This window comes from Fistularia commersonii, chromosome 4 (genome assembly GCF_037954325.1).
Source record: "Fistularia commersonii isolate RoL2024-O1a breed Wild chromosome 4, RoL_Fcom_v1.0, whole genome shotgun sequence".
NCBI lineage: Eukaryota > Metazoa > Chordata > Actinopteri > Syngnathiformes > Fistulariidae > Fistularia > Fistularia commersonii.
The window spans coordinates 21,301,633-21,321,228 of record NC_141287.1 but is presented as its reverse complement, the minus strand read 5'-3'; the positions used below and the strand labels follow the sequence as shown (position 1 = coordinate 21,321,228).

At 43.5% G+C, this 19,596-nt stretch overlaps 1 long non-coding RNA gene across 1 annotated transcript in view; it reads right to left on the bottom strand.

Annotated features, from left to right (window-relative positions):
* LOC147235122 (uncharacterized) overlaps nucleotides 1-6,608 on the bottom strand; it is a 53,629-nt gene extending 47,021 nt beyond the window's left edge. Inside the window, exon 1 of the long non-coding RNA XR_015106081.1 lies at nucleotides 6,336-6,608. This is a non-coding gene — a long non-coding RNA (uncharacterized LOC147235122). The remainder of the gene's footprint in view (nucleotides 1-6,335) is intronic.
* Between the last annotated feature and the right edge of the window lie 12,988 nt (nucleotides 6,609-19,596).

The following is a 19,596-nucleotide window of genomic DNA, read 5'->3' as shown; positions in this document are numbered from 1 at the left end:
TGACATTATTTACCAGAGTTTTCCCCTTAAAAATCTAATCTTGATCTTAATCTTCAGTGCAATAGTACAAGGTGACTTTGCAGTTGGTGGCAGAATGCCTATTTTGTATTTGCCTCTCGCTATGCAATTATCAATTTTACAGGCATCAATATATCTCCTGTGAAAATGTTTACAACTGCACTTGTGGAAAGAAATTATTTTTTTTTCTCTTATTAAACTTTACACAACAACGATGTGCACACACCTTCTTTATGGTTATAATCATGCAAAAAACTCTTTCTCTCTTTTTTATAATCTCGGACAGTCTTTTCTTTCGAACTTATATTTCTATTTGCTGCGCAACTGTTTCTTTCAGCCCGATCTCATTAAATGGATTTTCGTGTGTTAAAAACAAACATAGCACTAATAATATCTCAAATGGTTCATGTTTGTTCCGTGTTTATTTTATCATCGGCGCATGCATTCAATTATTTTCACCAGACCTCAATAATCGAGTAAACGGTCTCTCCTTATGGATGACATTCACCCCTTTTCACACGGACGGCGGCGTGCACGCCATGTTGAGCCGCATTTTGTAATAACAGTGCATTTTGTAATAAACGTCCAAAATGTAATAACTTTTTTATTTCATTTTGTAATAAAGCCGCATTTTGTAATAAACTGACGCATTTTGTAATAAACTGCCCCGACGCATTTTGTAATAAATTTTGCCGCATTATGTAATAAGTTATTACATTTTGAGAAGATTATTACAAAATGCACTTGCAACTTTTTTTTATTCTCTAGGAAATGTAATAACATGGAATTAATAGAATATTCTCTGTTAATGAAACCTTTGAATATTGTACTGATAGTAATTGCTAAGCACTGCTACTAGGCTAATACAGTGATACTAATAATAGGCCTAGCTTTTACAAATACTTTTAAGTAAAATAAAATACAATTAACAAACTTATGCTTTAGAATTGTTATTACATAATGCACCATGTTATTACATTTCCTAGAAAATAAAAAAGTTGCAAGTGCATTTTGTAATAATCTTCTCAATATGTAATAACTTATTACATAATGCGGCAAAATTTATTACAAAATGCGTTGGGGCAGTTTATTATAAAATGCGGCTTTATTACAAAATGCGGCTTTCTTACAAAATGAAATGAAAAAGTTTTACATTTTGGATGTTTATTACAAAATGCGGCTCAACATGGCGTGCACGCCGCCAACCAGACCATCAGGACCTGCAGACGGACCGTTCTATTCTGCGGAAATATCAACGCTTGAAGAGCGCGCGTAAAATATATAGCATGGAAACAAACAACCAAGACAAACAGCAGCTCTGACTAGCCGACACACGGCTTTATATTTTCCTATTTGGTAGTGACATGTATGATGCATGCCTACGAGTGTGGGCCTAACACACTCATTTCTCATCCGTGCAGCAGGCTGCGGTTGTCTCGCAATCCCCTCGGCGGTGGCGGCGGCGGCGGCAGAAATGACTTCCTTTGGCACACGTGCCGCAGCCTCGGATTTATCGGGGCCAGATTCACTCACCTAAACAGCTTTTCAGAATCGCTGCAGAGGGAGGGAGTTCCCATCGGCTCCCGTCAAATCTGCATTTTCCCGTCGGAGTTTGGAATCCACCGAAGGGCGTTTCGGTGGAAAACACTGCCTGGGATCCACGCGGTGGCCAAATCGGGAGGTCCGTGTGCCGACGCGAGCCCGTCCCCCCCGGTTCTCTGGATTTTTCATACTCTGCATGACGCTGGCGTTGCCGGGGTGATAATACATTTGCAATAAGCCTCCCCTCGCTTCCATACAGCAGTACATACAATTTCCTTTCTTTTATGTCCTGCTTTTGTGAAATCTTACTACTCTCGCTCCGATTTAAGTGTTCGACCGCATCCTTGCAGCCGCGGAGGCGACAAAGAACAACTGTACTGGAAAAAAAAAAACAATCTCAATTACTAGAAGCAGGAAAACGCTTGTTTTGTTCGTTTCTCGTCATCGGAAAAATGTCGTGATGTGCTGACAACCGACATTATATACGGATCATTTTTCATGAGTCTTGCGGTGCCTTGCACAACCGAGTCACTGCCACGTGACGACCAAACGGATGAAATCCAGTGTTGGCTTGCTCAGCTCTTCAAATATGACTTCAGGTCAATAAAATCTATTCCGCTGAAATGCAACGCAGTGCACACTTTATCTGAAAAGTCAAGTAAACTTGCAGCCGAAAGGTCAGAGGTTTTCTTATACATAATGTTATATTGTCTTTAAAGCTAATATTGTTATTCATATGTATATAGGTATATATATATATATATATATATACTGCTCAAAAAAACAAAGGGAACACTTGAACAACACAATGTAACTCCAAGTCAATCCCACTTGTGTGAAATCATAGTGTCCACTCAGGAAGCAACACAGATTCATTTGGACTTGTTTTAAGGACATTACATCAAAGTTGGATCAGCCTGGAGTTTGTTTTTACACTTTAATTTGGAGTGTGATTCCTAATCCAGACCTCCATGGGTTGATACAATTGATTTCCATGGATCATTTTTATGTGATTTTCTTGTCAGCACATTCAACTGTGTAAAGAGCAAAGTATTTCATAAGAATATTTCATTCATTTAGATCTAGGATGTGTTTTTTAAGTGTTCCCTTTATTTTTTTGAGCAGTGTATGTATATATATATATATATATATATATATATATATAAGAGAAACAGCTTTGTCAAAGTTTAGATATTGAGTGTGATGCTTCTTTATGCCATTGTCTAATCGAATGAGTCACTTGAGTCAACTTTGTGATGGAGCATAAATGGAAATTAATATTGTTTTATGTTGAATTTCCAAACATGTTATTGCAGCACGATATCTTTACTCCCCAAACCTCCCAGGCAGCTTCACCAATAACCCTCAAGATAGAAACACATTTTTCTCCTCACGTTTGAGGTCACGCGTTTAGAACTACGACACCACGGTGTCTTCGGCGTCTCCGAATCCTCCGCTGACCATCTAAAGTGCTTCTCCGCCGGTGCGAGCGCGCCGGCAGCTCTGCGCTACAAAACAGTTGTGCCAGATTCGCTCTTCCCTTCGCCGTCTGAGCTTTGAACCCTTTCAGCAGTCACAGAAATGGAAGGAGCTCCGACAGTGTCATGAAGACGAACCTCCCCGGAGGATCCAGCGGCTAAATCCAACAGCGGGGCCGAGCTCACAGGAGACCAAGCGGTGTGTGAACTCTTTATCATCTCCAATAGGATCACCTGAACAAACATCGGTGGGAGATTTTTCTAGGGTCGGGGGAATGCACACATGACCCACTAAATTGACTTTTGGACAAAATAGACCAGGGGTCGGCAACCAGCAACACTGCGGCTCCGAGTGGCTTGGGAAAATAAATTATAGATATTTAATTGAAGTGGATTTCATTTGTGTTAATTCCTTTTTTTAACTTTTAGTTCTAAGTTGGAAGATTATTGTGATCTTGAAATATTAGATAAAATCATATTTATTGTTTTTCGCCGCTCAAAATAACGTACCCGCCAGCCGGTAAAGTCCCGATTTGCAGATGCTGTGTGCAGAAGTTCAGGAGCAGAAGTCCCATAAACCAGGTAAAATAAATATTTATAAAGATAATTTGCAAATATTTATTTTTTATTGTTTATGGACACAGTGATTTTTTCCCGATTTATTTTTAAAATTCAGGTCAAGGCTCCGCTACACGCTCTGAAAGCCAAAAGCTCAAAATGAGTTCATTACATAAATAAAATTTAATTTTCTCTGCAATAGTTTGTGAATTTCAGAAGCAACGCACTACACACTTGTTTATACAAAGTGTAAAGATAATAAAAAGCAATATATACAGTGGTACCTTTATTTTACACGTCAAAAAGTAATTGCGGCTCCCAGTGTTTTCTTTTCCGAGGAAACCGGGTCCAAATGTCTCTTTGGGTGTTACGGGTTGCCGACCCCTGAAAAAGACTACCGGAGGTCCTAACCCTTGTTAATGTCAATTACTAATCACCTGCTCCTCAAACAGAATAAGACAAATAAGCAAAGAGTCGTTGCCTTTTAAAGGAACCGCGGCTTGTCGGCAGCTGACGACGACTTCTGTTTCTAAAAAAAAAAGGACTGTATCTGATCAAACCTGAGGCAGAACCACGTCCCCTGTTTGGTTCTTCAAACCCCAACCAAGCTACGCCGTATATTTTGCAAAAAGCTCTGTAATCGAGATGCGCAATTAGAAAACCCTCATCAGTGAGAGAGCGGTTAAAAAACAGGACAAGTGATTATCACTTCAGACATTTTTGCTGATGTTTTTGGCATTTTAGGCATTGACTCTTGACAACTGATGAATATTATCATTATTCATATTCATGATAAGACATTTGAAATGACTTAAACCGCATGTTTCATCCAGTCTCTAAATGTCTCTTTCTCTCTTTCTCATTTTTGTTTCCATAACCTTTTGTTTGTGTATAATTGGGTGGATGTTTGTTTATTTACGTCGTGGAAAGCGGTTATTTGCATCGCTGCTCACCTTGGCCGGGTCACTCTTGAAAAAGAGATGGTTAATCTCAATTAGATTTTCCTGGTCATATAAAGGTTAACTAAAAAAAGAAAAATAATAGCATAAAAAAGGAAAGCATTGCTGCATCATTTCAATACACAATAATACCAGCAGATGATCTGAAGTAATGTTACAGAAAATATATTTATCGCTAAACAATACAACGTAAGTATAAAGTGTTAGAATAATACTTTAATGCTAGCAAGACTGCAAATGCATGTGCAGGACTAATAAAATGGATAAAAATTGAATCCTGTGGTTTAGAACCTCTTTCCCATCGCAATAACCACGAAATATGGTACTCTTGTGTTCGGGAAGATGCGGATATGAGGACTTTTTCCTAAGAATTAAAGTTAGACGCGGAACTATCTGTGTCAATTTTGAAGGGACATCCCTGTCTGTGGAGCCAGATCTGAAATATCATGTGTCTGGCAGACGGGAGCAGAGCGGAGCCCTCAGGAAGGGGAATAGCGGTTCACGCGTCGACGCCCTGCCAAGCTGTCATTAATCTCCATGTAGGAGCAACGATTTAGTATGAAACATTCATCCCGTTTCCTTACAAATCCAAAGAAAAAGGAATGTCAAAGGCAAGGCCGGGGCGAAACAAATGTTCCTTACGATATCCGTATGGAACAGACGTGTGGCTCGTCATTCAGCTGAAGCGACGGCCGAGAGCGAGACCGGCGTCGGTTTCTGTCGAGAGAAGCGCCCCAAAAAAACCCAGGTTGACAGATGATGAAGGAGCAAAGCTTGAGATTTGCAAATTGTGTATTCTTTTGTAATAGGATTTTAAAATATGAAGCATTAAACGCACCGCAGAGACGGCGGTACAGCGTTCACTTGGGGTATTTTCGGCCGCCCGATGAATAATATGAAGAACGCTGCCGGCTGCGTTTGGAAAAGTCAGAAGGAAGGTTGCAAGTTCAGGTTGGGGGGGGGGGGGGTTCTCAAGCGCGTTCGCAGGCCGAGGTCGGCCCACGTGCGCACCCTTGAACCGTGTGCAACGGCTTGGCTAAAGACTGCAGGGATGACGAAGATCGAGGTCGCAGTGAGAAGTCAAACGTACGAGCGAAGCAGAGGCAACGCAAGAGGGACAAAAAAAATTTGGGGTAATTCTGTGTTGTACTGCAACGCGGAGGCAATGACCCTTGTGAAATGGCGACGCTGTTCTCCAAAGCTGGGTAAACAGGTAAAAGGCAATCGTCCACGGCTGCAAAACACTTTGGCTGCAGACTCCAGCCGGAGAACACGCGAGAGGAGACTCTTACAAGGGCAAATTCATATTTCCGGATACCTTTAGCTGCTGCGTACATGGAGTCACCGAGAACAGCTATGGCGTTATGACATCGCGCCCTTCGCCGCTTTGTTTTCTTGTGTCTGCACGAAACCGAAAAAGCAGGTTCTGGCACGCGCTCATTTACTCTTAATCCGCAAATATGTGCAAATATATGAAAGCAATTTGAGCCGCAGACACGCTGATGATCGTTTTCTCCCTTCGGTACAAACAAACTGGAAAAGAGCTAATATAGCCGAGCTATAATCTTCTCTTTGCCCTCCATATTATCAAACGGAGCCTAACTGCTAAGGACTGATCATTATCGTCGTGCACACACGAACATTTCTGTCAAAACGGGTCTTTCCTGACCGAACAGTGTGTTATAATGAGCGGCGCCCCTATTGTTTTTCCATCCCATACATCTAATTTAGTCCAACAAATAAATTGGCGGCGGTGGCGTTTTGCATGGAGTTCACATACCTGGTCTGATTTAGACAGAAGGCTGGTTTGCTCGTCCGCTCTCCCATCCTGAGAGAAAAGAACGCCGGTGGAACGAGTCACATCTATTTCTCCGAACATTTACATCCACCCACCAGTCCTAGACACATTTTATCCGACCACATTCAATTACTCAACCCAAAAAGTGTTGAATTCATAAGCTTTAAAAGCTTCGCGCTATTATCTTTTTTTTTTTTTTTTTTTAACGCAAGGCTGGCAGCTACTTCATCTTTAGCTCCCTGCCATTAGCGCTTTAATGAGGACACGATAATGAAGAGAGAAAGAAGACGGTGCGGAGGAATAAGTTGGTGAGACAACAAAAGATAGTGGAGCCCCTTCGAAGCAAAAAAATGCAGGAAACTCAAAGAGTTCAACAACAACAGAAAAAAAAAAAAGAGGAAACTGATTGCAACCACTGATCAGCAGCATCAGCTCTATTTTCGAACTAAAAAAAAAAAGAGAAGGCTTACCTCTGCACATGGTCCAGATCTTGCACTGACAGAGAGAAAAAAGGAAAAAAACAACTGGTCTATAGACTTTAAGCATAACTCATGTAAACTTTACTTCTTGAAGTGCAAAAACATTTCATGTTGCTAAAGGCAGGGGTTAGAAGTTTATATATATATATATATATATATATATATATATATATATATATATATATATGTTACACAAAGGGACTAAAATACTTTGCATGCATGACCAAGAAATGAGTGAGCTTCAAAGACTGGATATCACTTTGAATATCTACCCTTTGCATTTTTATCCACATCTATAGATAACCAGTATGTATTTGTACGTGTGTTTTAAATCTATACAGGCATGTGAATGTGTGTATGCGTTAATATGCATACGTATGTACAGTATGTATTTATGTTGCCTCAACGTGTTACAAAATGTTATCTTATTGGGAACATAAACGTCCTCAGATAAAGAAATGGAGGAAGTCTAGACAGTGAAAAGGCCTCTGATAATGTCTGTCTGATGTCAGCAGAGATGTTGCATGATTAGGAAAGAGAGAGAGAGACTGACAGAAAAAGGCTAAAACAAGCATCCTTCTTTTAAAAGACTTAATAGAAGATTGTATGGTTCCGAATAAATCTCTTAAATACTTTCCAGCTATTTGTTCATGGCCAGCAGACATCCATGTCAGGAAGTTGACACACTCCCAGTTGGCTAATTTCCATTTAAAATGCTGTTGCTGTTCATGTTTTCAGTAGAAATTGCAACAAAAAAAAAGAAAGCGAAGAAAAAAAGAATAATTTTGTTGATTGTGAAACTGAAGCGATGGCTGGAGACGATGGCAGATGAAAAGGTGTTGTGTTTGGAGCCCCAGTGGTGCTAAAACTAAAATGAAATACGGAAGCCGCGCAACTTCAAACGCAAGGTGAAGCTGTTTTACAAGTGTTTGTGCTGCTCAAGTGAGTGAGAGGAAACAGAAACTATCTCTGTCATGTGCTGGCAGTTTTTTGTTTTTTTTTTCCAATTTTGCATCGCAAATTAAATATCCGGCTTTGTAAACAAAAGCCAAGACAGTGTAGCATGTAGCACGTAGCCTTTATAGCAAGGATGTCGAACCCACATGTAAGCCAATGTAACGCTAACAGTATAAGGGTAACTACATGCGACCAAATGTAATGTCAAATAAATGTAAATACTCCTTAATGTTAAATAAATCCAAAGTGTTACATCTGCATTTGCATGGATGTAAAAAAAAATGATGTTTACCAGTTGTGTTTTTAGATGTCGCTTTCTTGAACACATTCTGTCCAATTCTTGGACAAATTGTTGTTTTCCTGGAAGGCTAACTTTAGCATAGTTAGCTCCGTGTTTGGAGATTTAGATTGTACTCTTTGACAACCAACGCTGCCTCATCACGCAAAAGACAAACCGCATTTTCTCCTTGAAGCACAAACATAGATTCATGTATCGGCCTTCCCATCGTTCTTGAAACATCTTCCATCTGCATCAACTTTTCTCTTCCTGGACATTTAGGGATCGTTTGTATTTCTCAGTTACACTTGTTGAAAATGGCATCGATGTGGACGCACTGCGATCTACCGGCGAGATGCTGTCACTTTGCGGGAAACGTGATCAGCATGAATTTAGTTTATGGTCAATGCACGCATTTGACTATTTTATTTTAAGACAATTAGATCTTTTGAGATGTCATGGTGTAGCTTTAGCTCTAAGGTGTAGATTTTTTTTTTTTTGCACTGAGCCTGCGCACACACAGCACAGAGCAGGAAATATGAAGTGCCGTGAACAAATCCTCAAGAGACACCGCTGAAAAATATTGAACAGGGATGATAAGAAAGGCGGTGAGAGACGGAGAAAGTCACCCGAAAGCTAAGACGAGGAAATACGAAGAAGCGTCTTTCGGCTTTACCGTCTAAAAATGTTGTCAGCGGACAGCATGGAGCCAAATAAATGAAGGACATTACTCCCCGAAAACGCTGAGAAGCCCCTCGAGTTTTACCAGCGAAAACGTGACGAATATTGCCAACAACCATCCAGGCGACCACTGTTATGTTAATAAATGTTAATAAAGTTATTCCTTGTTGCAAGTTGATCTATATTTCTTTCTTTTTTCTTTTCTTCATGTTGTGCAGAGGTGAACAATTTCATAGCCAAATGATGCTATGGTTTCGGTCTCCCCCGCCTTGCGTTGTTTGTTTGTTTTTAAATGAAACTAGGCAAATAGACCCCTCCAGCAGTGCGGCCTCGCTCTGCGCCCCTGATGGTATCAGCACCTGGTATTTCACTGAGTGAAATATGTCCCCACGGGGGACGTCGCCGCTCGCTCAATCAGTGTCCCTTTCGATGTCCTGGTGCAAAAGGAGGCTTCCTAAAGACTGGGCATGAATATAATCATCCTCCTCAGTTCAGCTGCAATCTTCACTCTTCACTATTTCTGCATTCAAGTGCTACTTTTACTTCCACCGGTTTGTTACAAAAGACGTCTTTTCCGGCTCCTCAAGAAGTTCTCCGATGACTTGGATGCATCGACGATGACGAGGAGGAGGAGCAAAGAGGTCTGATGGCGAGTTTTGTTGAGTGGAGCAACCAGAACCACCTCCTACTCAACATCTCTAAGACCAAGGAGGTGGTTGTAGACTAAGAATCGGAGGTACCAATCACCATCCAGGATGAGGAGGTGGAGATAGTGGACTCCAACGAGTACCTGGGCATCCACATTAATAATAAACTGGAGTGGACACACAACACTGATGCTCTCTGGGTGAAAGTGTGCTGGTGCCAGGATCGCTGAGGTCAACAGGCTCAACAAGCTGGTGCCGAAAGCCCGCTCGGCGGCGGGACTGAACCCGGACCGTCTCCAATCGGCGGCAAAGGGGAGGGTGAAGGACAAACCGGGAGCTGACCCGGATGGGCACTTCTTTCGGCCGCCGGTTTATCGAAACCGAACGCCTCAGACGCTCCAACAGCCATCAGACTGGAGAACAGCAGTTTGGACGGCGCGACCTCACGACCTCACGACCTCATGACCTCACGACCTCATGACCTCACCCGACTCTGTTGTCTTTTTTATCCTTGTTGCTCTCAGCCCACTTGCATCCCGCCTATTTCTGTTTATTTCATTCTTGTCATTGTTATGGTCACTCTGTTTATGTTGTCATTTCGTTTTGTTTTTCACCCTTATTGTCTTTTATTTATTTATTGTTTTATTTTTATTGATTTATTTTTTCCCCATTCTGTCCATTCTTATGCTTGTTGCTTTTGCTGTTGTTCTCGCTGCTGTCTATTTAGTTGCTATTTTCTAATTGTTTTCTCATTGTCTCTATTTATATTCATATTTATTGATACTACAACTGTTTTGCTGCTGTGACAAAAGAACTCCCCTTATGAGGATCAATAAAGTTTGTCTAATCTTTTTTTTTTTTTTTTCGGTGAAACTGTTGTTACACAACGACTGCCAGGCTTAGTTTCCCAAAATTTGACGTGTGTTCCCCCGTCACATGGGAGCAGGACTTCCTGTTAAGCCTGCATAGAAACAAATGATAACAAAGATAGCGGTGCTACGTCGTATAAAGAGCTCCCTCGCTCATTTCATTACACTGCCTATGGAACGCAGGTAAAATAATGATCCTAAATATCCTCATTATGGGTGTATCACCTGTAACAATGGAGTTCCGTCTTCATTCCACTCGCACCTTTTTCAATTTGAAATGATGTAAAGCGGCTCAATTCACGGCCCGAAGCCAGTTCAATATTTTATCTGAGCTTTCTCGGCGTCACGTTCCTCACCACCAGCACCAGAATGCAGAAGAGAGGATCAGGGCTTATCTGACGAAATCACTTGAAGAAGTCCAACATTGCATCAAAAATCATTTAATAATCACAGAACGCAGCCTTTTGAATATGTTCTAATATATATATATTTAATTTTTTCAGAGTGTAAAATCACTGCAGTGAATCTAGTGACAGCTCTTGCACAATAATTTGACTCAATAGCTTTTTATCTCTCTGTCTGTCTCTCTGGGACAAGAGTTAAGTATCAAATAAGCCTGAACATGAAACAAGGAAAGACGAAGGAACAACCCTAAAACCATGAATCTAAGGCCATTCCTTTGTTTTCATGGGTTCATTGATGAAACTGCATTTTTTGATTTTTGACTATCTAGAATAGGCCAATCAGACCTTTTGAGACGTTCGCAGAAAACGACGCGGCGGGCCACATTTAGCCCGTGGGCCTTGAGTTTGACACATCTGATCTAGAATCACACACACTGTTCTCAGCGGCGAAGCTAACATAGATACATACATCGACGGACAGATGGACGGACGGACGGACGGACGGACGGCTAGATAGACCTAAACTTGCAAGAAACACATGCATTTGCATGTAAATGCCGTATGGCGCTGAAAGCATCTAAATTAGCTATTGTGCAGCAACCCTTCTTAGCTGGGCAGTCCAGCTGACAGAATAGCAGGGCTGTGATTGGCACCTATTCATCCTGGCATTTATTCCCCTGAACTGGAAAAAGACTGAATCAGAGTCAATCATTGACCCTTTCAGAAAGATACCGAGGACTGAATGATGCGGAGGATTAGCCGTCTCTGTCATTCCCTTGTTTACCGCCTGTAATCACAAGCCAGAAAATGGCTGCATAAGTTGCACAAAGCCATTAATCACAGCAAACAATTTTCCATCCTACTGTAATCCCTGCCCATGCGAAGGCTTTCATTTCCTGTTCAATCTCTTGACAGAAATCCAATCAACACTAAATCATAATTTATTCACACTTGGAGGAAGAGAATCAGCTTCGAGTGCATGAAGACATCCCATTATGTAAATACAATGCAAACACAGGTGAGGAAAAAAGAAAAAAGGCATATTATTCCAGTTGCAAAATAAAATGATTGTATTTCAACTTGATTGACAAAAATTGGACGGCTGATAAAATGACTAAATAAACATTAGTTCCGATGAACCGGAGAGAACGTCCTCTGGTTGGTCGGTCGGAACAAGGTCGCGCCGACAACCGTTACCCCGATGGCACGTCACGAGGTAGAAAAAGAAAAACTAATGGCAATCTGCACTTTTTTTATTTTATTTGCAGGATATGTTCTCTCCGCTGTGTAAACTGATTACTCACGATGCTTTCAAAGAACGTCACGCTTTCATCCGGCTCCGATCTTTGATTCCACGTCTCCGAAGAAGCACAGCTTTAAATTCATGCTCAATCATTATCAACATGCTATCGCTCCTTACCAAATTATTCCAATCATATTCACTAAGCCAAATTGCTAAAACCTCATTGAGTGCATTAAGATGTCATGAAGAGCAGGAGTGCGTAAGCAGAGCAACATGTAGAAGAACAGATGAACAGCGTCAGAAACTTGTACTTGACCGCAATCGATGTAAAGAACTTGATTGTAAACAAATGATGTCAACAGATGATAAACAAGGACAAACTAGCAGTTGCCGAAGGTTCTTTAGATAGAGGAGGTGTGCATGCAGTGAACATAAGAAGAATGAGAACAACTTTATTCATCCCGAAGGAAATTGTTGTAAAGCATGTCAAGTAAAGCATAACAATAATAAATAATAGTAGGAAATTGTATTATTTATTATCGTAAGTTCCCGCTCTGAGGAACCCAAAAGACGTCAGGCGTCAGATAACGACGGACCAATCCACGGAAGCTACATCCCGGGAGGAAATCATAACATCTGTCAACGGCCAATGAGAAGAAGACACCTAAAACTGCACATTTCATGCTTGGTATTCTAAAACACCGAGTCAGGAAACAGTCGGACATCGTGAACGGACAAACTCTGTTGCTTGTCAGGAAATAGAGGATCAGACTCCGAGTTCTGTATACTTTATTTTGACCAAATTAAATACCGATTGAAGCCTCAGTATCTTCTCCCATTGCTTCATCGACGAACTCACACCCACATAAAGTGTCGAGGTAGAACGGGACAGGATCCAACATTAGTAGATCTGGCTTCCTTATTGATAAAGAGAACAATCTGATGAATCAATCAATGAAGACTGATGGTGAACGCGTTTCTGCCGGATGCCGCGTTCATGCTGGTCGTATTTTAACAGGCTGGAAAACGTTTCCTTAAGTACTGAATGTTGCTAAGAAAGCCATTATCCATCCCGCCTACGCCGGATGCAGCCTCACGAGAGCCTATCACAGCGGTCATTGGGTGGGAGGCAGGGTAGAAGAAGAAGGAAGACAAAAAGAAGACCAGCGTCCATCCTGGACCAGGTGGAGACACGTTTAGAGACATACCGCTCCTGTTGAAATCTTCTTGTTGTGGAAACTGGACTTGAATTTCTTCACTTGAAGACGTTTCAGCCCTCATCCCAGAGGCCTCTTCAGTTCTGTGGAGAGTTTATGAAGATAACTGCTAGGGTTTTGGCGAGCCGAGGTTACAGTGGCTTGATCGGCAGAAACTAGGGCTAATGGGGTTGTTGTTTATGTCATTATCCATCCATTCCTCCACCTTCTGATGCTGATCTGAGGTCACAGGGGCAGCAGCAGGAGCGGTGAGGTCCAGACCTCCACCTCCCCAGCTATGTGGTCCAGCTCTTCTGGGATGGACGCCGAGGCCTTCCCAGGCCAGCCTAGAGACTTAGTCTCTCCAGCTTGTCCTGGATCGCGGCCTCCTCTGACATGGATGTATCTGGAAGACCTCCCGGGGAGGCGTCCGGGAGGCTTCCTGACCAGATGCCCGAGCCGCCTCGTCTGACTTCTCTCTCGATGCTGAGGAGCGGCGGCTCGACTCCAGGAGAGTCCGGCCACCCTGCGGGGAAAACACATTTCGTCCGCTTGTATCCGCGATCTGGCTCTTTCAGTCACTGCCAACAGGTGGCGATCGCAGGTGAGCGCGGGAACGTAGATCCACCGGTAAACTGAGAGCTTCTCAGCTTCTTCCCCACCGCGACAGACCCATACAGAGGCCACATCACTGCACAGGCTGGACCGAAACATCTTTCCATCTCCCGCTCCACCCTCCCCTCACTCGTGAACAAGACCCCAAGTAACTTGAACTCCTCCAATTGGGGCAGGACCTCTTCCCCGATCCAGATTGGGCACTCCGCCTGTTTCCAGTTGAGCGCCAAGGTCTCGGATTTGGAGGTGCCGATTCTCACCGTGTTCGGCTGTGAACCGTTCCAGCGAGAGTTGGAGATCATGGACCGATGAAGCCAACAGAACCACGTCATCGGCAAAAAACAGACACTGGATCCTGCGGCCACCAAATCGGATCCTCTCCGCTCCCTGGCTGCGACTAGAATTTCTGTTACGAAAAGAATGAGTGACAAAGAGTCCAACTCTCGCCGGAAACGGGTCCGACTTACAACCGGCGATGCAGACCGAGCTCTGACACGGGGTTCGGTACCTCAAACTCCCGGTCCGTCCCCTGCAGGATTGCCCTCAGGACACGTGCCAATGTTTATGGTGCCGCACGACGAACCGCCGTAACCTAGACCCGCCCAAAACCCTGGCGGTTATATTGGGAAAAACTGAAGAAGCCTCCGAGATGAGGGCTGAAACATCTTCTAGGGAAGAAATTCAAGTCCGGTCGCCAAGACAAGAAGATTTTGACAAGAATTCACGGTGAACTGGACGACTGAGAACCTCCACAGACGTGACACACACAACCATCCACCCTCCCACTGACACACCTGGACGGTCTTGATGGTGCTGTTGAGTGTGTTAAAATAACCACTTTTCCCACTTTGATTTTATTATTAATGTGCCGTTGGCGGTGATTCATCACAGAAACTGGTTGAATGTGAAAGCGTTGTGTCTCTGTGGGAGGGCCAATAGGTGATGATGCTATTTTGTTTTTGTTTTAGGGATCTGGGACCAGAGAACAAAGTATTTACCAGCAGCAGCAGCAGCAGCAAAGCAATGAGATGTGTAGTCTGCAAAATAGCTTTGCAGATTATGATAGATGGCTTTTCAACAACACAGCCGGCGTAATGCATTTGTTGTTTCCAACTCTATAAAAGGGGGTTAAATTAAAACAAGAAAATTAAAAAAACTTTTTTGTTTTACGACAAACACACACAGATCCACCGAGTCTACATCAACACGAATATGCAGAAAGGACTGTGTGAAAACATGCAGTATTTTACGTTTTTGACACGTATGAACATGCGTTGTAAAAATATTTACATTTTATCTTAAAAATAAAAAGAGTTCAGTGTGATTTATTTCAAATACTTGTGCGATTACTTCAAATCATTCATTCATTTGATCGTGTGTTCACCGTAGCTGCTGCTAAAACAACAGCGGGCATATTTCAAGAGTTAAATTTAACTGAAAATAAGGAGAAATCTCAAGTGGATGTTTGAAAAGGTCGCGCTGCCATTTGCCCGGGGGGAGGATGAACATCTTTTTTTTCTTCTTTGGTAGGAGTCAAGGTGTATTTGTATGCAATGACATGGTTCCAAATGTGATAACAAGTCCGGTAAAGCAAAGCAGCGTCTGATGCAGTCTGCGTTGTTCATCGCCGTGATTAGCGATCGCGTGTGCGGTGATAAATGTGTTTACTGCACCTCTCAAATGAAAAAATCAACCGATGCATGAAATAAACAAAAGACAGACTATTACGAGGCCTTTCTATCACGCCGATTTTCAAGGAATGAAATGTAGCATTCATAATCACATAGGTGATAATACACATCTCCGCAGCCCCTCGGCTTGAAGGAACGCCAGATTCTACGGATCCCCGTGCACGGCGTGAGTGTCGAGGACGCCGATTCGATAAATCAGATGCGGATAAAAAAAAAAATCTATTTTAGCGGTTTTAGTATGCGTGATAAGTTACGGAATAACCACGCGACCGAGCCCGGCGGTATTTTCAGAGATGCTTAGATGAAGTCACTTTTTACGCGTTTACATTTCGAGCCTGAGACGAAAGGGATCCGCGGAGGTCCGAACGTGGCGTTCCGATAGCGTTAATTAACGCCCTCCGGTTTATGATCTGATCCCGCAACCTTAATTGTGATCCACCTGATTTAATAATCAACATTTTTCCGATAGACTTTGAAGGGTTTATGCAGCCAAACGTCTGCACACAGAGGATACGTCTCATCGCGCTGCCAATAATATAAGTGTATTGTGCAATGTGCGTCAGTACCTCTCCAATTGAATTGTGTCTCTGCTTTGAGTTATGGCACGGGGAGAACGGAGACTGAAAACAGTTTAAACTCACACCTCTATTGATTTATCTTTTATTGTGGAGATTTATGAATTATTGTAAATCTGATGGTGTCTCTCATAACACTGCCACAGGCTTTTTAAATCAAGTTGACAGTCTTATTATTGAGGTCTGGCAGAGAAGGCAGCGTAGCATGGAGGAGCGTAGCACGCCTGATCCAGGAGGAGATGTTCCACCCGGATCTCGGCCCCAGAAACACAGCAAACTCGTAGTCTCTCTCGCGCTAATGAGCATTAGCTTTACAATAAATAATTGAATCCGGAGCAAGTGGTGGCACACTAGCGCTCAGGCTATTGCACGACTTCTCTCATTTTCAGATAAATATTATAACGGCGCTGTCGCACTTTACGGCAGAGCGCGGAGGAACGTGCACGGGGAGCCGTATGGATTCGAGCCCTGTTACAGGAAACTCTTAAAAAAAATAAACCTCAAAAAACGGACAACGCCGAAGCGAATAATCATCCCTGTTGAAGCGCGGCTGCACGTGTGGAACCCAAAACTAATGCAAGGAGTCATTTTTACACAGAACAACAGCCGGAGCTGGAAGGCTCATGAATAAAACTGCGTTCTTTAAAATGTTCATCCCGGACTACTCTGTGTTTTGTAATGTATTTTTAAAACAGCTATTACACGGAAGATCTCGTACACCTTACTGTATCCACCTGATTTACCATGTCTGTGATTCATCTCGGGCATTTCAAAAAGCCGTTATTACCATTTCTTCAAGTTGTCTGAGTTTTATGTAGAACGCTCAGCGACCCAGCATGGTGCGCCAAAATACAACACTGCCTTTTTTTCCGTGCCATTTATAAGAAAAGTTTGAGACGAATATTTCTTTCTTTAGGACTTTATGCAACCTGTGAATTTCCCCTCTCGGGCTACTTATCCGTCGCATTTGCCTGCCGTCTGAAGTGCACGTTGGGAAAACTTGTTTTGTCCTTTTGGGAGGCTTTTTTTTTTTCTACTTCTGTTTTACTAATGCAATTAGCACCCCCTCCAAAAAAAAAAAAAACCTCTGATCTGTAAATAAATACCCATGCAGTAAATGGTTGCTAAGAATGCCTAGCAAGCTAGGAGCAGACAGAGAAAGCCACCGCCGCTCAAACATTGCAATCCTCTTATTTTAACAATGGAAGGGGAAGCAATGCTACTCCGTCAGTATAACTAGCTGCCTGACGGTTAATTGCCAGCTGGAATTTTGAGGCTCATTAAGTGAAACAAATTGCGCCGAGAGACAGACGCGTTGCTTGTTACTGGGCTGAGAGAGGCTGGTCGGGAAATAGCCATGTATTTGCCAATCCCAAAAGCAAACATATCCGTTTCTCACTTGTAAAACGGGCCTTAAAGGACCAAAAAGCCACGATAATTGCGAGGGATTCAAGACTTCGGGATCTCAGATTAAACCAAATAATTACAAAGATTAATTGGTTCCTTTTGTGCGCCGCTTATTATTTACATTCCACCCGTTCACACGTCCGGCCGATTCTCCGGTGAACCCGCCTCCCGTTTTTGGACTTTTTTGAGAAAAGCGAAGAACCCGGAGGAGCCCCACGTTGAACACGGAAAGGAAATCCAAGCGGGAACCTTCTCGCCTTCAAGCTTCTGTGAAATGCATCGCGCACGTGGTTCTAAAGTGGGGTCTTGAAGTGAGGACGACTGCTCGGCGTCGAACCTCTCTACCCGCGTGGGTTTGCGAGGAACGGCATTATTTGAAAACAAATGAGAAATGTGTTGGCGGAAGGAGAGAAGGTGGCGATGTTTTCAGTCGGGTTGAGCACGCCGTCTGTTTGATTGTTGCTAAGTATTCCAATCCAGTTAGTTAATACTCCTACGTGCACATTAGTAATCACTCTGTGTTCCAGTCTTTTCCTTTTTTTTTTTCCAAACGCATGAATAAACTATATTCCTGGCGGTAGGGGGAAAAGAAAAAATGCTGATGGGACTGAAGCACTGGCCAAAATCCCATTTGAGCAGTCACTGGTGCTTTGCCTTAAATGCTTTTCAATCTGCTGGAGATCACATTAGGCAGCTTCTTCTTATCGACTCATCTGGAGGGTCTGTGTCCTCATCTAATTAAGGACAGTGCTTCCTTAACAGCCCGATGCTTAGGCTTAGTTATTTCATAAAGTGCGTCTATGAGGCCGCGCCGCATCACTCCGCTGTCATCTCGGAGTGATATTTCGCCTCGAGTCCCGGATATAACATCATCGTCGGCGTAGCCACGCCGTCGCAGGCGCGAGATACGGTCGTCACCGTTATCGAAGTTTTGTCATTTCCTGCATCGGGGACATTTCTATACCATCCGGCCTCACGGTCGCCTTGTCACATTCTTGATATACCTGCCCGGCTGCCGGACTTATTGAAGTTGACAGGATGGCGGTTCAGGCAGATATGAGATGGGTCCAAGGTGTCCGCTGCCAAGCCCTGTCAGCTCAGCTCAGTTTCCGCGCTGCTCGGCGTGTCACGAGGGCAAGCCTCCTATTTAGACAAGGGAATGAAAGATGGTCTGGGATGTATTATGCATGTGAATGCAGGGGAGGCAGGCAGCTACACTAACAAGCCAAGTAACTCTTCCGCCACCCCGCCTCCCACCCACAAATATAGACTGAGCTACTGCGGCGAGCACAGTTAGTTCACATGGAATACGGGCGAGGAAAATAAACAAGCTCTGCCTAATGAACTCAAAAGCACAATGTAAATTAGAAAAGGGGAGGGGGAACACATCAATCACGCGCTTTCCTCCCCTGCGTGCCTGATGATGCCACATCTCGCAGGCTCGGCGGGACATCTCCTCCGTCCTCCGATCCATTTGGCGGGCGATATCTCGCGAGCAATCCCGCTGCTTTCAGGAATAACTCCCGCCTCCGTAGACCCTCGCTTCCGTTTCGGGCGCCGTCAAAGTGTCCGTCGCTTGCGAAGCGGCGGCTTGCGGGCTCGGAACGCTGGCGTTTACGGGCGGGGACGACGCCCCGATAAGATAAGATGAAATAAATGTCTTGGTTGGGAGCCGTGTGGATGGAATCCGCAGGAATAAATGTGGGGAAAGTCTCACGCTTTCATTTACCTCACTACGTCTTGCCATTTTTTTCTCAACCTCACGACTGCACACGGCGGACGAAGCGTTCTGTCAAACCTTCAAGTCAAATGTGACCGAAACGGCGGGTCGCGGCGTGCTCTTCTGTCTTTGCCATTAATCGAAAACCGCCGCATCGGACTGTTAAGCCTGCGCTTCCAATACGCCGTATGATTCTAATGGAGATGCGCCTTATGTGTCTTTACGTGTCTTTTGCAGGGATATTAACAACAAACAAGCGCGTCTTAACTGCGCAGCTCTATTTGCTTGTGATGGTGATAATAATCTACTGCCAACACATCCGCAGCTAAATCAGCAACTCCACAGAGCGGGCGGCTCCTCATCAGATTTAAAAGTTGCGAAACCTCAGATAAGCCTGCGCCGTGACATTTGCAGCTCCATTGCACCACAGCGTCTCTGGTGCCGGCAGCCACCCCAGGATGCCCCAGATATCTATTCAAAAC